The 22940-nt window shown below is 34.9% G+C and overlaps 1 protein-coding gene across 7 annotated transcripts in view; it reads right to left on the minus strand.

The window, feature by feature from the left end:
• Nucleotides 1-22940, minus strand: part of LOC116174858 (flocculation protein FLO11-like) — a 148889-nt gene that overhangs the window by 36771 nt on the left and 89178 nt on the right. The window contains exon 5 of one of the 7 annotated variants that reach the window (XM_031492879.1): nt 15662-15724. The exons of 4 other annotated variants lie outside the window; for them this stretch is intronic. The gene's annotated coding sequence lies outside the window, so the exon portion shown is untranslated. Of the gene's footprint in view, nt 1-3012; nt 3116-15657; nt 15725-22940 lie in introns of those variants that run through there. 2 more of the 7 variants (XM_031492878.1, XM_031492883.1) reach the window with 2 other exon arrangements.

Consider the following 22940-nt stretch of genomic DNA (forward strand, 5'->3'; position numbering starts at 1 on the left):
ATTTATTCCAAGTTAGAGCATCGCACTCAAATGTGAACAGGGCGTTAGCTCTGCAAAAAAAATAGAGAGCAAAACAAGCACTTTTAAATATACCAAAGCTGCAAAACGCTCCCCTACGCCCCGATAATCCATAAAATGTGCGATTCTTCTTCTCTTCCCTTTTCTAATACTAATATAGAACGAATCCTAGGTTTTTATGATAATCATTTTTCATTTTGTAAGCAAAGTTCCAGAATCACACCAATCTACTTATCTACGTACTCTAAAAGAAGTTGCGAAACATTTCTGATCTCGTAGTAGGTACCATTGCATATAAAATAGCTGTACTACAAATTCCTAGAAACACACTATAAATATTGCGATATTCCTATAATCGATCTGCGCATGCACAAGTACGCTAGCTAGGAGATACGGATTACGACTATACAGGGTGTTTTTTTGGGAGCTTTAGTTAAACGTTTCTGGGAAAGTAAAATACGTAGGTTTTTGAAAATTTGTACTTAGGAGTTACTCTGAAGGCCGAATCGATGTAAAATATTTTCAAAATGGCCGCACTTCCGGAAACATCGGAAGTAGATAGTAACTTCGTTATTTTAAATGGCAACCCCTATTTTTTATTGCATTTTTGGATTCTACGTGAAATTTCAGTTATTTTGATACCCATGTGTCGATATCTGCCATTTATGGTTTTTAAGTTATTTTTGACTTTAAGAAAAAAAAATGGCGGATGCAGATGGTACCTTGATAATGGATTACTTGAAAAAGGTTATAGTCATGGCAACCCATTTTTATCAGTGCATAGAGAATGAATAGGGCTTTCTTTTAGTGTACTTAAAAAAAAGTTAAGTTGCGCACAACCGCACCTATGGAGATCCAAATTTAAGAAACTTCAAAGTCTATAAACTCAGTTTTTTTAAATGGAATGACCATGTTCTTAATATTGCATGAGATAGAGAATCGAAATTGGCATATTGTGATATTACATGTTCCTATAGCTATCTTTAACAGTTTCTGATTTATTCCCATTTCATTGAATTGATTTAGGAATTGATGCCATTTTTTTTCGCATTTTCTTTTTAGTAGTTGGCCATGATTTTATAACAATCGAATTTTAAACAAATCAAGGAATGGATTCTTTAATACCACTGATTCTAGTTCTAGTCTAAATCATTCATTAATAAATAAATCATTTATTAAGGATATAGGACAGAAAATTTTTGAAAAATCTAAACAGAGTCGTTCAACTGAATTTCTTAAACAACGTATAAGTCTGGAAATTAAGAGAGGTAATGCGATATCTGTTCTAGCAACAATTCCATACCAAAAATGTTTCAACGAAGTTTTTTATATTTTGCATTGAATTTATTTTGTTAATCATGCATTTTCAATTCAATTAATTTTCTTAAATATTCTCTTGTAGAGCTTTGTATCACTTGTGTTTCAACGGTTTGTTTTTTTTTTAGGGGTACAAAATTTCCAAAATTAATACAATTTCGTTCTAGTTTTCGAATGAATGTACGGAAAGCACGCGCCGCGATTCTGCCCATTTCACCATAAATAACAATTAAATTTCAAAATAGATGAAACCACTGCGAGTCATTTTTCGATTTTTGAAAAACTTATGTTAACCTATAACAGTGGGTGATGGATTAGTGTCACTAGATTTGTTTAAAATTCAATTGTTATAGAATCATGGCCGACTACTAAAAAGAAAATCCTAAAAAAATAGTGTCAATTCAATAAAATGGGAATAAGTCAGAAACTGTTAAAGATAGCTATAGGAACATGTATTGTCAAAATATGCCCATTTCGATTCTCTATCTCATGGAATAGTAAGAACATGGTCATTCCACTTAAAAAAACTGAGTTTTTAGTCTTTGAAGTTTCATAAATTTGGATATCCATAGGGGCGGTCGTACGCAACTTAACTTTTTTTTAAGTGCACTAAAAGAAGCCCTATTCATTCTCTATGCACTGATAAAAATAGGTTGCCATGACTACAACCGTTTTCAAGTAATCAATTATCAAGGTACCATCTGCATCCGCCATTTTTTTTCTTAAAGTCAAAATAACTTAAAAACCATAAATGGTAGATATCGACATATGGGTATCAAAAGAAGTGAAATTTCACGTAGAATCCAAAAATGCAATAAAAAATAGGGGTTGCCATTTAAAATAACGAAGTTACTATCTATTTCCAGTGTTTCCGGAAGTGCGGCCATTTTGAAAATATTTTACATCGATTCGGCCTTCAGAGTAACTCCTAAGTACAAATTTTCAAAAACCTACCTGTTTTACTTTCTCAGAAACTTTTAACTAAAGCTCCCAAAAAAACACCCTGTATACATAAGATGGACAGGATATTCCCTGTACATTATGGATTTAAAATGTATATACATAAGATATCGAATGCTATGTGGGTATCTTGTTTTCTTAGATTTTGAATTTTTCGTAATTGTCGATACGGTATTGCACCAACCTGCTTAGCGGTTAGTTTGAATCGAGGCCATTTGCCAATACATTTTAAATCAACGACCCTTTTCGCTTTCAGCACGGTGTATAATATTGAATCCGGATGTTGGATCAAAATATAAATGTAATTGTTTCTTCATTTAAAAATAGTAGGTACCTTTGTAATACTAATTTAGGCATAATATATTTATTCTTTCAGAAAACTTCATTACTTATACTCAATTACCATTACATTATTACCATTACCACTCGCTAATAGCTTACATTAAAAAAATAACCTTGTTCACTACTTGCCTCAACTAATCATAAGTTCCATCGAGTCAGTTTTATCTGAAACATCTTGAAACCTAAGGCTAACTTTAATTGAAACTATGACATTAAAATATTTATTTCAAAGCTTTTATGAAAACCTCCTATTGCATAGTGTACATATTTTATAAAATAAATTATTTGGACTGTTTTAAACAGTAATTTTTAACAAAAAGGTATTAAACTTTCACTTTCAATGGAATTCCATTATTAAACAAAATGATTACTTACAAAAATTCCCGAATCGCATCCCTTACATACGCTCTTCCATAATTGCACAAACGAAGACCGTGTAACCGTCTCGTGATGTAAACACGGGAACCACATCATGAACTAAACAAGAGATACATCGAGCAAGAGACTTGAACGTCCAATCAGACGACTAACCTTAGGATCATGACGTGTTTTATAGCTTTTACTAAAAGCGACGATGATTAAGACAGCCTATAATCTAATTAGGTAAGTAAATTCACAACAGTCGTCATCGACTGATGTAATAAACATGGAAAACGTGAAATGTTTGGCTACTGACATAATCTGTAGCTATGTGGTCCAGGTAATTAACATGCAAATATCGCAAAAAGAGCGCCGTCGCGTCGTGCTGGAGACTAAACCATAAATTTTCACTTTGATATTGGTAATTTGGATGTTAATTGTGCGGTTCGTGGTTGTAGCAACAGAATTACACCACATTGCACCCAATTTAAGTCCGAAGTTCCAATTTACAGAAATGGCAACGTCATGGGGAGCCTATCAATTAAGGGCAATATCCTCTAACGTTTTTTGATTGTTTAAAGTTGCGATTCTTCACGTTATTTACTTCCAAAATTATAATTTCAATTTCGTGTAGAGGCAAGGGATTAATGACTTAATGACTGGTGACTTTGTGTTCTATAAGCTAGTGAGGGTACAGTTATGAGTCTCATAAAGCAGTGCAATTTGTAAATTGTAATAACCTCTTTCTTTTTAAACGGTTTCAATTATAAATTGCTCAGTTTTCAGATTTCGGAATTTTAACGCATGCAGTAAGTTGGAATTCACCTTCTAAGCCTAAGCACGGCACAGTTTTTGGAATGCGAACTAATTTTAAAGTACATTATTCGGCACTATTGGCGATTTTTTTCTGGAAAAATGCCATACAGTTTTGTTAACCAACTGTTCAAATTATCAAGCAATTGATAAAAGAAACCAAAGTGTATTGAATAATTTTGCTGCACGTCACAGTATACAGAAGGCAGTCCTGAAATGTCTAAGTCAACAAAAAGGATATGTAAATAGAGGGGGAGAAATTCAAAAACTGTCAGAAAAATTGGAAAATTAGCCTTGGTAGCTTGATTAATTAGTAACCTGCAGCGCTTGAAGACGCTGTGAAGACTGTAAAATCTGAAATAGTGGCGTATGGATTCTAGGAATCGAAAAATCAGAAGGGCCTTATCCTTTTGGAAATTAAAATTTCGGGCCATTTACTATGATCGTGGTTTCTTAGGGTAAAATCTTGGGTTGTTGGGAACTGTACCGCGGGTGCAATTAAAACTAGGAAAAATTGAGTCTTAAGTGGGTTTCCTTTTACTAAAATTGGTCTAGAGCTGTAGAACTATTAGGGGCGCGATTAGAATTACAAAAAATTCACAAATTTTCGAACGTCATAGACGCCAAAGAAAGTAACTTTTTAATTTATTCCAATATTAATGCAACTGATTGATGAATGGTGCTAAAAGGAATGGTCCAGGTGCAATTAAATTAATTACAAATAAATAAAAGCCATAATAAATCTTCTCTGCATTAAATTTGGGAAAGCAACCTAAACGCGACACTGTAAAGTAGAATCTCCACCCCTTTCAAATTGGCGAATTGCAATTACGTCAAGCGGCGCCATTAGCCCAGGTGCAATTTTGACACGAAGCAATTGGTAAAAGTACCTGCCGCATTTGGGTAATAAGGTCGCTCACAATACAAAGAGATATCTTCCAAAGCCCGAGGACAGTTTTTACGCTACCACTATAAAGTCGAGCGTAAAAGCACCTGTCCGTTTTTAAGACACGCGGCGAAAGTGAATCAAAAAAAGCCTTAAGCTACGTCACCCCGATACGATTTACTTTCATTATTGAGAGCATTGATAAATTCACTTTCTATCTTTAGATGCCGCTGACAAATTTAACATTTATGGGTTCCAATATTCCGGCGTGGGAGTCCGTAATCGAAAGGATTAGAACGGATTTTCACTACCGATATTTCTTATATGCATCTACTTTCGTTGTAGATGTAGATAGTGAGAGCAAAAAAGTAAGGATCGATTAAATAGTCCAGTAACTATACAGAGTGGCCCAACGAGAAGTATACAGAGCGCTTTTACGGTATTAAATTTAGAAATTTCGAAAAATCCTCGAACACTTCAATTTTGTATTCGAGGGGGACAACTTTTGGAATACAAATCACGAACCCAAGTCTTCACTCCTCTAGGTATGGAGCTTAACCCCTAAAATTTTATAATGGAATCCTATGGCAAATGGCACATTATTTGAAAGCCAATTTAATCGTGATTACTAATCTACTTTGCTTTTTAAATTATATTGGTTCGTTTCGGAGATATTCGCATTTGAAATGGTTTTTTCTAAAAATAACCAAAACAAATGCGATCTAAGTCACCTTGTATTAAAATTTTTGAATTTTAATACAAGGTTTAAATTGTTAAATTGGTTTCTAGTCCATAACTTTTGATTGAGAAGTCTGATTGAAAAAGTACGAATTGTTTTATATTCTACGCACCAAAATTAATAAGAAAAAGCGTTTTCCCGAGAAATTTTGGTGCAGTCGATTTTGGGTAAAATAGGAAGGTTATGCACTGCCTTTTTTTGAGCCCCGAAAAAAAAATTGTCCCAGATCGACCCGGAAACAAATTTTCTCATAGAATGTGGCCTGTAGAATCCATAATTTCAAACAGTTCCAAGATGGGGCTACTGGTTCAAAAGTTACAGCCCTTTGAATTTTCTTTCGAAATTGGTTTCTAGTCCATAACTTTTCATTGAGAAGTCTGATTGAAAAAGTACGAATTGTTTTGTATTCTACGCACCAAAATTAATAAGAAAAAGTGTTTTCCCGAGAAATTTTGGTGCAGTCGATTTTTGGTAAAAAAGGAAGGTTTATACACTGCCTTTTTTTGAGCCCGAAAAAAAAATTGTCTCAGATCGACCCGGAAAAAAATTTTCTTATAGAATGTGGCCTGTAGAATCCATAATTTCAAACAGTTTCAAGATTGGGCTACTTGTTCAAAAGTTACAGCCCTTTGAATTTTCTTTCGAAATTGGTTTCTAGTCTATAACTTTTGATTGAGAAGTCTGATCGAAAAAGTACGAATTGTTTTTGATTCTACGCACCAAAATTAATAAGAAAAAGTGTTTTCCCGAGAAATTTTGGTGCAGTCGATTTTTGGTAAAAAAGGAAGGTGCCTTTTTTTGAGCCCCGAAAAAAAAATTGTCTCAGATCGACCCGGAAAAAAAATTTTCTTATAGAATGTGGCCTGTAGAATCCATAATTTCAAACAGTTCCAAGATTGGGCTACTGGATCAAAAGTTACAGCCCTTTGAATTTTTTTTCGAAATTGGTTTCTAGTCTATAACTTTTGATTGAGAAGTCTGATCGAAAAAGTACGAATTGATTTGAATTCTACGCACCCAAATTAATAAGAAAAAGTGTTTTCCCGAGAAATTTTGGTGTAGTCGATTTTTGGTAAAAAAGGAAGGTTATACACTGCCTTTTTTTGAGCCCCGAAAAAAATTGTCTCAGATCGACCCGGAAAAAAATTTTCTTATAGAATGTGGCCTGTAGAATCCATAATTTCAAAAGTTCCATTGGGCTAATAGTTCAAAAGTTACAGCCCTTTGAATTTTCTTTCGAAATTGGTTTCTAGTCCATAACTTTTGATTGAGAAGTCTGATTGAAAAAGTACGAATTGTTTTGTACTCTACGCACCAAAATTAATAAGAAAACGTGTTTTCCCGAGAAATGTTGGTGCAGTCGATTTTTGGTAAAAAAGGAAGGTTATACATTGCCTTTTTTTGAGCCCCGAAAAAAAAATTGTCTCAGATCGACCCGGAAAAAAATTTTCTTATAGAATGTGGCCTGTAGAATCCATAATTTCAAACAGTTCCAAGATTGGGCTACTGGTTCAAAAGTTACAGCCCTTTGAATTTTTTTTCGAAATTGGTTTCTAGTCTATAACTTTTGATTGAGAAGTCTGATCGAAAAAGTACGAATTGATTTGGATTCTACGCACCAAATTAATAAGAAAAAGTGTTTTCCCGAGAAATTTTGGTGCAGTCGATTTTTGGTAAAAAAGGAAGGTTATACACTGCCTTTTTTTGAGCCCCGAAAAAAAAATTGTCTCAGATCGACCCGGAAAAAAATTTTCTTATAGAATGTGGCCTGTAGAATCCATAATTTCAAACAGTTCCAAGATTGGGCTACTAGTTCAAAAGTTACAGCCCTTTGAATTTTTTTTCGAAATTGGTTTCTAGTCTATAACTTTTGATTGAGAAGTCTGATCGAAAAAGTACGAATTGTTTTGGATTCTACGCACCAAAATTAATAAGAAAAAGTGTTTTCCCGAGAAATGTTGGTGTAGTCGATTTTTGGTAAAAAAGGAAGGTTATACACTGCCTTTTTTTGAGCCCCGAAGAAAAAATTGTCTCAGATCGACCCGGAAAAAAATGTTCTTATAGAATGTGGCCTGTAGAATCCATAATTTCAAACAGTTCCAAGATTGGGCTACTAATTCAAAAGCTACAGCCCTTTGAATTTTCTTTCGAAATTGGTTTCTAGTCCATAACTTTTGATTTAGAAGTCTGATTGAACCCCCCATTTTTAGGAACAAAGTTACTGGACTAAAAATTTAGATCTATGTTGGGGTATTTGTACGCGATTGAAATCAAAAGTGGTAGTTTTCAAAAGTGATATAGCAATTGCGAGGGGGTGTAAAAGTAATGCGGATTACATGAGAAGATAATTTTAGAGCGACAATGAAGAACACACTTTCGAGAACGTATACTCTGATACACAAATCCATGTGTATTAGATACATGCAACCCATTGGATTTAAGAACTTCCGCGGGATATAAAGCATAACGGGTTTTCCAACCAAATTTTTTTTAACCCCACAGCAAAGACTCATTGGCTATTAAAACATTTTAAACACTCAAGCTCGAGCCCTAAAAGAATTCGGTAGGATTCAATCCTCCTTCAGTGAGAATGAATTAGGAAAGGTAGGTGACGGATCGTGCACATTGGAATCTTATCAACGGTAACACGAAACTTCTTTGAATTTTCAAAGGATGCCAAATTTCTCGTAACGCAATCTTTTCTGGTGTATCTTTGTATGTAAAAATTACGAGCAAACCAGCATTTTATTAATACGACTATTTTGAGTTTAACCAAAAAATCTAAAACACTTGGTTAGATTATCACAATTAGGGTAAGGCCACACTACTTTAATGTTCCTTACTGAATTTTGTCTCATGTCTCAATTATGATGATTTTATGACTCCAAACAGCCATAGTTCAATTTCTTTTTCAAATTGACTGTTTTTATCTCCCTAGGTGAACTATTCTTAGGCGGCGTTATTGTCTACTACATCCTTTTAATTTTCGTGATAATGCTTATATTTGCTGCATTAGAATTTATTTTTTCTTTTTTTAACGATAACTATCGGAACTCGCCTTATTATATTTTACGTTCCAAACAAACATCGGTCGTTGCGGTTGTGCAAAAATCGAATCTGGTTCAAATTTTATTGCACCAGTAGCCACGGCTTTCCAAATTTTACCTGGAAACCCGCGGTACTATCGACTCTATCTCGATTAAGACGCGAATTTTCTACACAGCGATTACCCTGGTAGCCAAAAACCCGAATGATCTCAATAATCTCCCTCAAAACTAATTCCCACTATTATTTTCAGTACTGCCTCGTCTCTCATGAGCAAGCGAGTGATCTAATGCTGAGATAGCAAGTGTAACGCAATTAATAAGACGAAATATGATATAAATGCCAGAGATTTTGGCTCGAGAGACGTCGGAAACCCATTAAGAAACACCAAGAATATCATTTATTTGGACAACTAAATTCTTATACTTCTAGAAGTGCCCAAATTTCTAACTTCGCAACGAAATTTCGAAATAATTAAAATTCAAATTTAGATCTAACGTTGTAGCGCTTATACAAAAATCTTAATTATGGTAAAAAACCGAAAAGTGTCATTTTCGAAAATGCGCTGGTGTTAATTTATTTTCAAAGATATTAAAAAATAATGTTAACAAACCCCTTAGTGATTTTTTCTCAGCTTTCTAATAGTGCTAAAATAAAATTTTTATCACTTGTGAGTTTCGAGTAAATAACAGCAACAGCATATTGGATTTCTATGTCATTCGATGGAGAGAAAAATTGCAAAACCAGTGATACGAAATACTATATGGGAATCAACTTTGCATTTGGCCATAATGCCATTTCCTGCAGTAATTGGGGCAGAACTCGTCACAACTGCCGGCTATGTCCTCAATCGAGTAGGTAAATCCCCAACTGCGGACTAGACTCGTTATGAACTCTGGTTTGGTCAAAAACCACGGATCAAATATCCACGCATTAATGGTCCCAAAGGCAACAGCTGGCTATCTGGTCGGATATGACGGTTATGAACGATACCGGATTAACATTCCCGGGAGCGGATGTGTTGTTGTTTCGCGTGTCGTCATATTTTATGAGAAAGTTGAAATTTATGGTAACAAAATTGTCTGGCACGTCAGTAGAAGACCAATGTATATTCTGGACCAGGAAGTGACCAATCAGAAACGAGGTCGTGACGTCACAACCAATCAGAGGCGAGCTTTTTCAACTGATCCAACAGGTTCGTGAAGCGGTCCAAAGGTACCAGTCCAAATAGCTGTTGGACCAGTAGTTAAAGCTCTTGGACCGCTTCACTAACCTGTTGGACCAGTTGAAAAAGCTGTTGGACCGCCTTACGAACCTGAAAGGGGGACGTACTCGTCTCTGATTGTCTGTGACGTCACTTCCTGGTCCAGAACATAGATTGGTCATCTCTCCCGTGAAAGATGCCGACAGTGCTGAAGTGAAGAAGAACCGAGTAAACACAGAAAAATCCTTTGAGGAGAAGCCTGACGACGAAAAACTTGTCAACGAGTCTATTCCAGACAAATAATCGGGTAGTTCGGATGACATTTCCAGTGTCGATTCGGGTTCATTCTCTTCATCTCTGAACAACTTCAAAACACCCAGGCGTTCCTCTAAACAAAGGAAATCGCCAAAGGATTACGCCACATCCAACTTTGCAGAACTTCTTCTCATAGAAGATGAGGCTATGACGTTTAATGAACCTATCCAAGGCGAGAATCGTGAAGAGTCATTGAAACTGAAATTATTGATGCACAAAAACTATGGATGGGAATTGAGAAAACTCCCTTTGGGAAAAATACCCATCAGAAATAGGGGGATCTATCCGGTCAAGCGTAATCCTGGCGGATTGGCTATCAAGGGATGCGCTAAACGAGCTGGTATTGATTATGGAGACACTTCCAGCCTGGTTGCACGTTTGGAAGTGCTCCGATCGTTGATGGCCATTGCAGGTATAGAAAACATGGCGCTGTGTCAGTTTAGCCTGTCAACGGCGTTGCTCTTTGGAGACGGTGTAGAAGAAATCTTCATGAAGCAGCCCGAAAGCTATGAAGAAGGGCTTAACAGTGTCAGTCGTCTCAAACGCAGCTTGTATGGAGTCAAGCAAGCTTCGCGCTGGTGGAATAAACGCTTTGATAATTAGCTTGAGCTTCTTCAGAGCAGTAAAAACTCCTGTGTTTTCATTTTCCACACCCCAACGGGTAAAATCATCATTGTTCTGTATGTTTCCGATGGATTAGTAACAGCAAACATCCAATCTGAGGGGAACTTATTCAGATGCTGTCGCCGGCAGTGAGCTCAGTTCCAGCCATTCAACCTAGAACAAGTCAAAACAAATCCGAAACCCCGATCCACATGGTTCGGTAACTACTGGATGGAATAATGCCTGAAGGGCCTTGGTCTACATTAAACCCGTACCAACAAAACAATAACGCGTTCAAAGTCATGTCGGTTAACTTACAGATCAAGAGAAAACCAAGATATAGCCTTCAAACTGGAGAGCAATACAGAACCGATCCACTTAATTCAGATCCAATCGCTAGAAATGAATTATTATTGGAATTTACAATTAGAACCACATGGTTTTCGCCCTGTTTGACTAACGTGTCAAACCAAAGGGCGTCCGCAGTCGAATTCCGGAAAAGAAAATCGAACAATGCGCCTTGTGGCCTGTGCAAAAAAAATGCATCGATAGATGACGCCCGTTATAATATAGGTATGCTAACGACTATCAAACAATAAATGACGGTGACCATAAAAGAAATTCCAAAGTTTACGTAACGGTTAAGAACAATTGTTACAGATGCTACACCCTGTATAGAGCTTGATTATAACATGATTTATGACCGTTAAGGTACTCTGCGCTAGGAAGATTTAAAATTGTTCTGATCGAAGAGATTCAATATAAATGTTAATTCCTTCATCCTTCCATCATCAGCCTATTAATTTTATTATCCCTACTAAAACATCGATAGATTCAGTGTGATATGCCCTTGTGGACAAACCCATTCAGAAAAATGAGAAGTGAGATTAAGGATTTTTCCAAACATTTGAACGACATATATAATTAACCATACGTCGAAATTTTATTCCCAGTTTCGCTATTCCCCAGCGTATATCGCAAAATGTCCGCGGCCTTTCATTTGCACACATTGCTCGCGTCTAACTTTAATCGAAAGTTTCTAATGTCACATTTTGAACATAAAAATGCACTAAAGCAACTTTATTTACAAAACGTGAAGCAATTTTCTTAGACCCACGCACGAATTGGCAAGTTTAGAATAAAACTTTGCTTTCATATAACGGTGGACCGGCGAATTTTAACTTGACGGCTCTCATTGCGGATTGATTCTCTCGTCACTTTACCGTCCTAGCGTCAAAAGCAAAAGGTTCGGAGCGCAGATAGAAAGTAGATTAATTGCAACGTAAACAAAAAAAACGTTTTTGCTAGTAACCTAATTGATTTTGAAGGTAGGCATACTGTCTTATATTATTCATTTAGAAGCTTGTTACTATAATTAACAATTTAATTAAGAATTAAGGTAAAAAATCGCCTACTTTGTTTAATTTTCTTTCGACTAGCGTGAATGATTAGATTACAAACAAGCATCTGAATTTGAGTTGATGAAGATTGATAGTGGTAAATTAAAAAAAAAAGAAAGGTCTTGCAAATATTAACTAATTCTAATATGGACCAAAGTTATTAGATAATTAAAATCAAATTTAACAAACTGGCAACAGTGCAACGTGTTAATTAACTTTCATTTCCTTTGATTTGGTTTGAAGATCCATGAAAAATTATTGCCCCTATAATTATTCAGTAAACAAAATTGAGTAGTCCTCAGAAATATTCACTGCCAGGAAACTTCCACCCAGAATCAGAGAAGAACATTTCGAGATATTGAAAATTAGGAGTATTGTTCATATGTAACAAAAGTAGGTGAATTATTTATTCAAAACTAAGTATGCGACCTACTCATCTTGAGGGATTTGTTACGACCGCCAGAGATAGTCATCAACAATTTTCTTGTATAAGATCGCATTGACCGTTGAACAATGGGAAATTTCTACCTTTTAAGATGCTATCATCCTCGTCATCATTAGAAAAGTAACTTCATTGTTCTACCACTCGGTATCGTTCCGTTCTTGGGGGTCACAAATTCTTATGAAATCGGAACTTCTTATTCACTACTTAAGTAGATTTTTCCGAAGTGAAATAATTGAGCAACCCCAAGGGCTTTGACTATAATTACTGATGTCCACGCTTAGATATTAGAATAGAGGATGTGGATACATTATCGGATTTCTCTATTTGATTAAAGTTTCTTCAAGCAAGTATCTGTACCAATTTAGTTTTTGATGCCTTTTTTGCGATCAAATGAAATCTTAATTACAACGATCTCCCATGATACCTACAGTAGCGCATCACGTGATAATTAATCTAACCTAATTTACGTTTACCGGTTTTAGGATCTGTAAAAAAGGATAATTAGTTATTACTTTCTGACGGTCTGAAGGCATTTCCTTTAAAACCTGATGCAGTAAACGCCGAAAGATAAATTGTAACATTTGCTCATCTTTGTTTCAATTACTCGAAATTGAAACGGATACATATGTAAACTAAGTTTTAATTGCAAGTAATTAATTGCTTTTCTATAAATTTTTTAGTAATGGAAACTGTGCCTCTTTTATTTTTATTTTATTTTAAAAACGTTATATAATTACTAAGGGGGACCTTTTGGAATATGTTTGGACGCCTTCCCGGATGACGTTCAAAGAAGTTCCACTGCCTCTCTAGTGGGATAGCCAGGATATCCTGGAGATGTTAAATTCAATCTCCAGTATCCAACCTGGACATACTGGAATTTCCTAGGGAAAACCTGGAATGGGTTTAGAGTGATGGCAGGACGCCATTTTTAAATACTAAACGACTTTCTATTGTTCTTAATATGTTGACGTTTTAAATATTACCTGGAGTTTACCTGAAAAGAACTTAAAATAGTTACAGTTAGCCATTTTTCCATTCTTATACATTTTTTGGGCTCTACGCATGCACCTTCTACACAGATTAAAACCCATGCGTATTGCAGCATAGGATTCCTGGAAATCCTTATGTTTGCCATGTTCCTTAACTTTTCATATTACAGGATACTTATGATTCATCATTTTGTTTGAAGTAATTTTAATATTCCTAAAGAGATCGATGTATGGGAAACATTTTGCATGAGCAGATTCTGCATAGTGTTTAGTGTTAAGGGTCGAATCCAAACAAAGGATTTTATTTATTCTGCTTCCTTAAGGCGTATATGTTTTGGAGAGGAGAATATAACAGTAAAAACAAATTTGAGATAAGAATCAAAGTTGGCAGAAACACGAAAATATGAATTTTTGCCAATTCCGTAGATGCTCAATTTATTTTATGGACGTGAGATCTTCGACTCTTACAATTTCACCTTAAAATTGATAATTTCTTTAGTTTTGTAAAATTTAGTAAGCTTTTGGAGCTTTACGTTTCAGTTTAAATCACCAAATTGCAATTCTAGAGTTTTATAGTTTTAATCTTAAAACTAGGAACGTAAAATTCCAATCTAAAGGTTTAGAAGACACTTGGAACCTGCTTGAAGCTGCAAATTTCAAAATTTCAAGCCTGCTATTCATAAAATATGGTCTCAAGCACAAAAAATGGCACATAACATCGGAGCTTTGCATTTAGCCTAAAACAGGGTAGAATCCAAAACAATTCGTACTTTTTCGATCAGACTTCTCAATCAAAAGTTATAGACTAGAAACCAATTTCGAAAGAAAATTCAAAGGGCTGTAACTTTTGAACTAGTAGCCCAATCTTGGAACTGTTTGAAATTATGGATTCTACAGGCCACATTCTATAAGAAAATTTTTTTCCGTGTCGATCTGAGACAATTTTTTTTTCGGCTCAAAAAAAGGCAGTGTACAAACCTTCCTTTTTACCAAAAATCGACTGCACCAAAATTTCTCGGGAAAACACTTTTTCGTATTAATTTTGGTGCGTAGAATCCAAAACAATTCGTACTTTTTCGATCAGACTTCTCAATCAAAAGTTATAGACTAGAAACCAATTTCGAAAGAAAATTCAAAGGGCTGTAACTTTTGAACTAGTAGCCCAATCTTGGAACTGTTTGAAATTATGGATTCTACAGGCCACATTCTATAAGAAAATTTTTTTCCGGTCGATCTGAGACAATTTTTTTTTCGATCCTCAAAAAAAGGCAGTGTACAACCAAAAATCGACTGCACCAAAATTTCTCGGGAAAACACTTTTTCTTATTAATTTTGGTGCGTAGAATCCAAAACAATTCGTACATTTTCGATCAGACTTCTCAATCAAAAGTTATAGACTAGAAACCAATTTCGAAAGAAAATTCAAAGGGCTGTAACTTTTGAACTAGTAGCCCGATCTTGGAACTGTTTGAAATTATGGATTCTACAGGCCACATTCTATAAGAAAAATTTTTTCCGAGTCGATCTGAGACAATTTTTTTTCGAGCCTCAAAAAAAGGCAGTGTACAACCTTCCTTTTTTACCAAAAATCGACTGCAGCAAAATTTCTCGGGAAAACACTTTTTCTTATTAATTTTGGTGCGTAGAATCCCTGGCCTAAAATCAGTAAACAATAATTAAAGCCTAAAATTTATAAGTATATAGTTTCGGGTACTAAAAACTTCAAAGGTCTTGAAGGCATTCCAAGCTTCAATCCGATAAATTAACATTTAGGGCCTGAAATTCTTAAACTAAAACTTCAACTTGGCATGTAAAAACCCAAACTAAAGGATTAAAAGCCATTTGACATTTTGCATTTCTGCTTCCAAACGCTGAATTGAAAACTTGTAAAATATAGTGTTAATCTCAAAAGACTGTATGTTTATAAGACGTTCACATTGCTTTTGAGGTTAAAAAACCAATGAACTCGAAATGTACGGCTTGCAATTTCTAAGATATGGTTTCGAACTTAAACGTAAAAATTACAAGTTTGGAAATTTGTGAAAATGCATTGTCCTACTCGGATTCAGATAATGCAAAACAACCCCTCTTCATTTGTGCCATGTCAATTATTACACGCTTCCTAGAAAGTAGAAAATATTGAACAGTAGTAAAGAACTAGAAGTGTCATTTGTTACATCGTCAAGTGAGTTAACGCCCAATGACAATTTGCATATCTTACCTACTGTTAAAATTATGTGTAGGAAAGCAACGTCGACTGAAAAAACCAAGCCCATATATTCTCCTATCTGTAATGGAAAAAAAACCTTATTAATTACAAGGATAATTTAATTTTCCTCGTAAAAATAGAATTGATGATTGCCTTTGATTACAAAAACAAGTTCCACGACGAAAGGTACTCAAACATCATTATAAATTCATGCGTGAGTCACACTTCCACAAAAAAAACGATGTGGCTCAAGAACACCCCATCTGATATTATATTGTAATTTCATTGAACCGGTTTCGTAATACTCATTTTTTTGTTATTTACCGTGGCAAATCGGTACGATATTTAATTATTCGCGTAAGTAGTGCACGAAATCTCACATTGGTCCATAATGTCGAGAAGTTAAATCGTGTGGTTCCCATTCGTAATGGAATTATTAAGTATCCGGAAGGATAATGGCACTATGGGTACATTAAATTATTAAATATACGGCTGTAAGTACTTAATTACTGGCTGCAGCGACTGTAACTAATGTCACTATTGAGTAAGGAAGATTAACAAGAAAAAGTTATATTTACGTTTACACGTAAGTTATATAATTATACAGCTGCTCGCTGCTCTAGTAGTACAGACATTTGCATATGAGCTCACGAAGCGTATTGATGTTCTTGTGTGTAGCTTGAGTTTATTTACCGTTGTTTACGATGGCGCTATTGTATTCAGAAATTTGTCTTAATTCACAGAACACTGTAGTCTTATTTTGAAAGAAAAAACACCAATGCTGTAGCAAGCGAAGAGTTTTGTCAGTCGATAGTGGACGCACCACAGGATTGCGACAGTTCTTGTTCGCAGCTTTAATGGTTTTTCTTTGCACCTATTGAAATACACTTTGAGAAGTCGGCGAAGATGTAATTTGGTTAGTAGTAGACCATTAACTGTCTTCCTCTTGTGAAATTCCAGGATTTCATTCCTTATGTATAATAAGAAAGGAAGGATAAGTCCAGAGTTGTGGTTTATCTCGGAAAATTCGTACATCGGATCGGTGTCCGGAATAGTCGCCCCGAAATAGAATTTGTTCCTTTGATGTGGTCCTGTAGGAATCTTGATGAGGACAATAGACTGTCTATTATGAATCTTTTCTTGTAATTTTTATTCTGAATATACACGGTGTCCATTTTTCGAGTGCCACTATGGAGATCTCGCTTATCTTAAGAGATAGAAATCTAAATAATAATCTAAAAATAAATTTATAATATCTTCAATAGTTTTGAAAATACCTATGGCAAAAAATCGAAAATTTCTGATTTTCATTTTTAACTTTTTCATGGTAAACTAATTGTACTAGACACTTCTAACACATTATTCAGACACTTTTTAATGGAGATTTCGAATATGACACCCGTTTTTAATAACTTTCAAGATGACGGAGAAACACGTGGCAACTTTAGTTTTTTTTATGGGCGCCATTTTGGATTTTGACATTTTGAGATTAGGTCTTTTTTTCTCTTTACAACGATATATCACACATGGTGGTTCAGTATCACATTTTTTCTAAAAATACAATTTTCATTTTCTGCGAAGAGTGCTATGCAAAAACAAAACATTCTTTTGTTCTGAACAAAATGTTGACTTATTTCAAGCAGTGTCATTTACGTTTGTGCTAGTTTTATTGCTAAAATATTATTTATTCTTATGTATTTTGTTCTAATTTGAATTATAATTTTCTTGCAAAACGAAGGTTCAATTCTGTTCATATGAAAATCGAATTTTCTCAACACATCTAGTTGCCTGATGCCAACGCTGCGACCGGACATATGCATCAAACTGTCAAATTTTGGTTCACAATAAAAGCACGTTTTTCCAAAGCACTCTTCTCAAAAAATTAAAAATTGTATTTTAGGAAAAATGTGATAATGAACCACCATGTGTGATATATCGTCGTAAAGAGAAAAAAAGACGTAATCTTAAAATCTCAAAACTAAAAATGGTGCCCATAAGAAAAACTAAAGTTGCCACGTGTTTCTCTGTCATCTGAAAAGTTATTTAAAACGAGATGTCACATTCGAAATCTCCATTGAAAAGTGTTCGAATAATGTGTTAATTAGACATGTCTAGTACGACTAGTTTATCATGAAAAAATTAAAGACGAAAATGAAAAAGTTTCGTTTTTTTGCGATATTTTCGGAACTATTGATGATATTTTAAATTTCTTTTCAGATGGTTATTCAGCAGGGAAATTCGCAAGTTTGCCCCCATTTAACCAACTTTCTATCTCTTAAGGTAAGCGAGATCCCCATAGTGGCACTCGAAAAATGGACACCTTGTATAGTGAAAATCTTTTTATTTTTTACTGAAACACTAGTTGTATTGGAAAGTAGACACTGAATTTCAGGTTTGAATGATTGGCTTTGCATCACAAGCTATTTTTTCAGACCAAATCACCTGAAGAAGAATTTTTACCTTTATAACGCAAGCAGTCAAAAATCCAAGGGGGTAAAAAATTTGAAAAATATGTGATAAAATAGCTCTTTTCGTGACAGATTTAAAGGTTGACTGATTTATCTTAAACATGAGAAAATCCATAAAGACCTAGAGTTCTGGCGCTTTCACCTATTTTAAGCAAATCAGAATTTTTGATAATGAGAAATTTTGTATAACTTTGGGTTTATTATATATCCTCATCTGAAGAATAATGGAGAATAAAGCTAAGTTGCGAAGAAGACAAGTTTATATCGAAAATGCCCTTACGGCAAAGGAGAGAGAAATTCAAAATGAAATAATGAGGAAGTCTATAGAAGAAAAGGAAAAAAGACAAAAGTAGGTTATCAAAAATTGTGGATAGGAAACCCGCTATTTAAAAGTGAACTTCCAAAAAAGTAGTAGCGAATAAACAGGACGGATCCAGCAAGAAAACCCAAGCAGTGACAAGGACAAGAAAAACTAATAACATAAAGATAAAAGAAGAAAAAGTTTGTCTAGGAACATGGAATATAAGATAGAACATCAACTCAACAAAAAAGCGAAGTTGAGGAAATGAGGAAACAGATAAGGCATACAATAGAAGAAACAAGCAAAACTTTAACGAGAGAAGCAAAGAGGACAAACAAAAAGCAATGGTTTGACCAGGAATGCAATATGGCAATCGAAGCGCATTACTACTACAAAACGATGCTCAGGAAAATAGAAAAAATTACGCAGAACAAAGCAGTGGATAAGAAGGACGAAGCGAGAATACGACATACAAAGATTAGAAGAATTAGAGGAAAAATATACGTCGAAAGACATCAGAGGATTTTATAAAGAAGAATACAAGATACAAGTTCCAACAATAGAAGACGTTAAAGAAGTGGAAAATTTAAAAAATAATAAAGGTCCTGGACAGGATAAAATTTTCGCTTAAATGTTCAAATATGGACTTCTTTATCGTAAGTACACCATTTGAATTTTCCGTAATTGAATCTTTGTACCTTTTGTTTAGGTTTCGACTGATCTTTGTCATATTACAATTTCCATCGACGATTGTTGCATTCATCTATAATTACCCCTCTTATTTAAGAGGTATGTAGTATGTACATTTTAGTTTATGAACAAAGAGGGGTTACTTCTGATTTTCTTTTAGGGTTTTAATTTTAGGGTTCAATTTCTATTTTAATTGTTACCAGTTTAACGAACCAATTTAATTCAACTATAAGGGCCATCTTAGGTTTTGGAGACGGTAACTTTTAGCGTATTAGTATTTACTGTTTGCCCCTTCTGGGTCATATGCTATCACATTTAAGTAAGTTGATCTTTGCGATCTCGGTTAAGTTATGGTCAAGTGAAACTCGCGAATACTACTGGAGTTCCTTCCAGAACGAACTACCGCTGTGGAAGATTCCAAAGTTCCTCTTTTGTGTTTAACTCAGAGCTAGTTGGCCGTTTATGCGGCGGGTTTCAGGAAACGCAGCACCAACTCTACCTCCCCATTACAGTTGATACGTTGAAAAATCATCAAGTGAGTTAAACCTCCAAAGAATTTGTTAAAGATTGTTTTGTTGAGGATTCCGAAATGATGCTGTCTAAAGTCAAGTAAGATTGATATTAGTCACCTACCATCTGAAGAACATTAACAGAAACTCTGATACTGGAAGGAAAAGATCCATCAAAAAGTACCCTGACTTTAGTAGTAAGGTTTTCCTCTTTCGAAACAGCATGACGTGGGAGAACATATGAAATATTTGAAGAATGGCCCAATGGAAACTTTGACATGTGACATAAGCCAATATATTCTTTAATAAAATCGTGGTAATCTTCCTTCAGAGAAATATTAGTTTGAAATTTTCTCTCTAAAAGTCTAAACTATAGAACCGTTTGGTAGGGGATTGCTTAGTATCTCCAAGTTTATTAGGCGAATACTTGAGTACTTGAGAGGAATGGTGACGATAAATCTACCTTCAGAATTTCGTATAAATGTTGATACAAATTGTTCCTCACCTTTTTAGATGATGAAAAAGTTGAATTTGTTCATTCTTCTAGCTCCCAGAATCTAGAAAGATTAGGATACTCATCGCACTGGGAAAAAATGCAAAGAATAAAACTGTAAGAAATAGTAGGTGGAGGACCTGATATAATCCAACCAAATTTAGTTTATTTGGACCTAATCAAATTCTGGAAGAAGTTCCCAGCAATATGTGCACTATGTGTACTAAGTGTCCACTTATCAATGTGGAGTGGAGTGTGGTGTTTTCTACTACATTTTTGACATTTGCCACAGATAACAATCTTTACTTATATGTCCAGTACGTAAACAATTTAAGCAAAGTCGTACCTTTTTTGCAACTTTTGTTCTTTGATTAACATTTAAATTTAAGAACTGAGGATAATTTAAAATCTTCAGAGATTCATTGCTATACTGGCACTTAGCTTGTAGGTATAGACACAAATGACTTGGACTTGGAATTTGGGTAAAATATGAAAATGTGATTGTAACCGTCAGACGAAAGCGAAAAAAAAAATTGAAATTCCACCGGCTGTTAAACAAGCTTAATAAAAACAATGAAAACGATTCAAATGCCGTGTAACTGAAATAATGGGAACCATAACACTGACATAACTTTCACGCGATTACAGAGCTTTGTCTTTGAACGAATGAAAGCTAAACTATTTCAAGTGTAATGTTATAGAAAGTGCCTTTTATAAATCATAACATACAAGTGCATGGGTGTGATCAAAATGTATACGAAAAAAAAATCGAAAGGAAGTGCTTTCCCACCAGTAGGCCAAGTTCGTTTAGAAGAAAAATATTCGAATGTGTCGCTACATAAAATTTCTCCGGAGACTGCCTGGAGCGTTTAATATTTTTGATCATCCAACCATGACCTATCCACACTTGTTCTTTACTTAACAATTTATAATAACTTCAAGTGCGATTTTTAATTGGATCAAAGTATATGAACTGAAAACTGGTATTGGTAATGAAGATCGGACATTTCCTTGTAATCTTGCATGTTGTGGTAATCCATGCATATACATATTTATGTGACTTGAATAATAATAATATACATTTGCAAATAAAAGTGAGGTAACCGACACGTTTCGTGTCGAGTTCAAAAACACGCATACATAACTCGAGAGTCTCCTGCGGTCTCGTTTTGCAAAAGCAATAAGAAATTTTACTTCTATTAATTACAATACAATAATCAGAATCTTAGCGGTTTATTTTAATCGGATTATTACATCGCAGGAAACGAAGACTGTACCAACAACGGCGCCTGAGCAATATCCTGCCGTTACACGCAAAAAATTATTCACGATTTTTTCTAGCGTAAAACCTCAGTCTGTTCTAAATTTATTATTCTTAACTAGCCTACATTTCTTGTAAATCCGTCTCGTTACCAATCACCATATTAATCCATAAATGTAAAAATAGGAGCGGCCGTAACGGTAACGGACCCACGCTCATTCTTCCATAAAAACAATCGTCAGGCTAGCTTGAGGTTAGACACCCGCGCCTTCTTTTTAATTTTAAATGCGAAATGGTTTCTTACACTCAAGTTGGTGTTAACAAACGATACAAAATTAGCCAACTATTTAAAAAAAATGCTATTTTCTTGAGTAAACTGCAGAAAAGCTGTCTTTAATTTTTAAATCAGTTTCACTCACCCGTCATACACAGTTAAACATGGTATAAATATCACTTTCTGTAGTATTTGTGCATTATGCTGCTGTCTTGACAAGCTAAAGGACATTTTTAAATGGCTGGTACTAGTAACCTCCTATTTTACTTACTCAAGGGGTATCTTGGTAAAAGAACAAAAATATGATTAAAAGTCGCTAATTACCTACTCAGATGCAAGTCAATAGCGAACGTTTTTGACCCTCTGACGAATACTCCTGCAATAACTCCCCCCACTTTCCTTGTGAGAATTTTGAACCTCAAAACCCAAGTGTTTACTATTCAACATTGTATATTTCTATATCCCACTGTGTTTGCGTGCAATTTAACATAACCACGAATAACTGAATGTCTCAAATTGTGAGTTTTGCAAGAAATTTGAGTTTGGGTCTTAATATTAGGGGTTAATTTTGGCGTTTTACTTTGAAGAAACCCTTAAAATCCGACCGCTCGGTTCTTGAATCGTGACCATGGAGATCAGCCCGTTAGTGGTTCGTCACCGCTACTAGTGATTCATACAACCCTAATTGGGTGCCCGTTGAATCTTCAAGGAGGACTGTGCCAGTCATATTCGACTCAGGTCTAACGCACGAACTCAAAATACCACTGCAATACTAGGCAACAGAAGTCCGCGGGCAATGCCCTATAAGAATTATCGTTAGGGGTAGCAGGGCAAGTAAGATGGACAAATGAATCAATACTAAATAAAAAAAAAACAGATCTGGTTAAATACCTTCCATAATGTTTACAAATTTCTTGTTTTTCTAAATAAACAATGTTTACACAGAAAAAAATTAATAAGGTTTAATGCGAAAATCAACATCATCTTCATTTGGCACCCAAAAACAAATAGTCGTTTTATTTGGCACAGTCCAGTGACCAAACGTTCGGTTTCTGATTTCCTGGTTAATAGACAACAAATATTCCAACGTTATTTTAACACAAATATACTGATAAAGACACAAATCTTAATCCACGTCACTTACGATTTTCTTTTTATTTTTACCTGGATTAACTTTTTACCCATAACCTGTTGTCAAAATTGTAGTTCGTGGCCACGTTTTTTGCTTATCTACTTCCAATTTTTTGTAATACAAAATGAATAGAACAAATCTCCTCTTAAATTTTCTCTCTACGGTCT

This window comes from Photinus pyralis, unplaced genomic scaffold, assembly GCF_008802855.1.
Source record: "Photinus pyralis isolate 1611_PpyrPB1 unplaced genomic scaffold, Ppyr1.3 Ppyr1.4_LG6, whole genome shotgun sequence".
In the NCBI taxonomy this organism is placed as follows: domain Eukaryota; kingdom Metazoa; phylum Arthropoda; class Insecta; order Coleoptera; family Lampyridae; genus Photinus; species Photinus pyralis.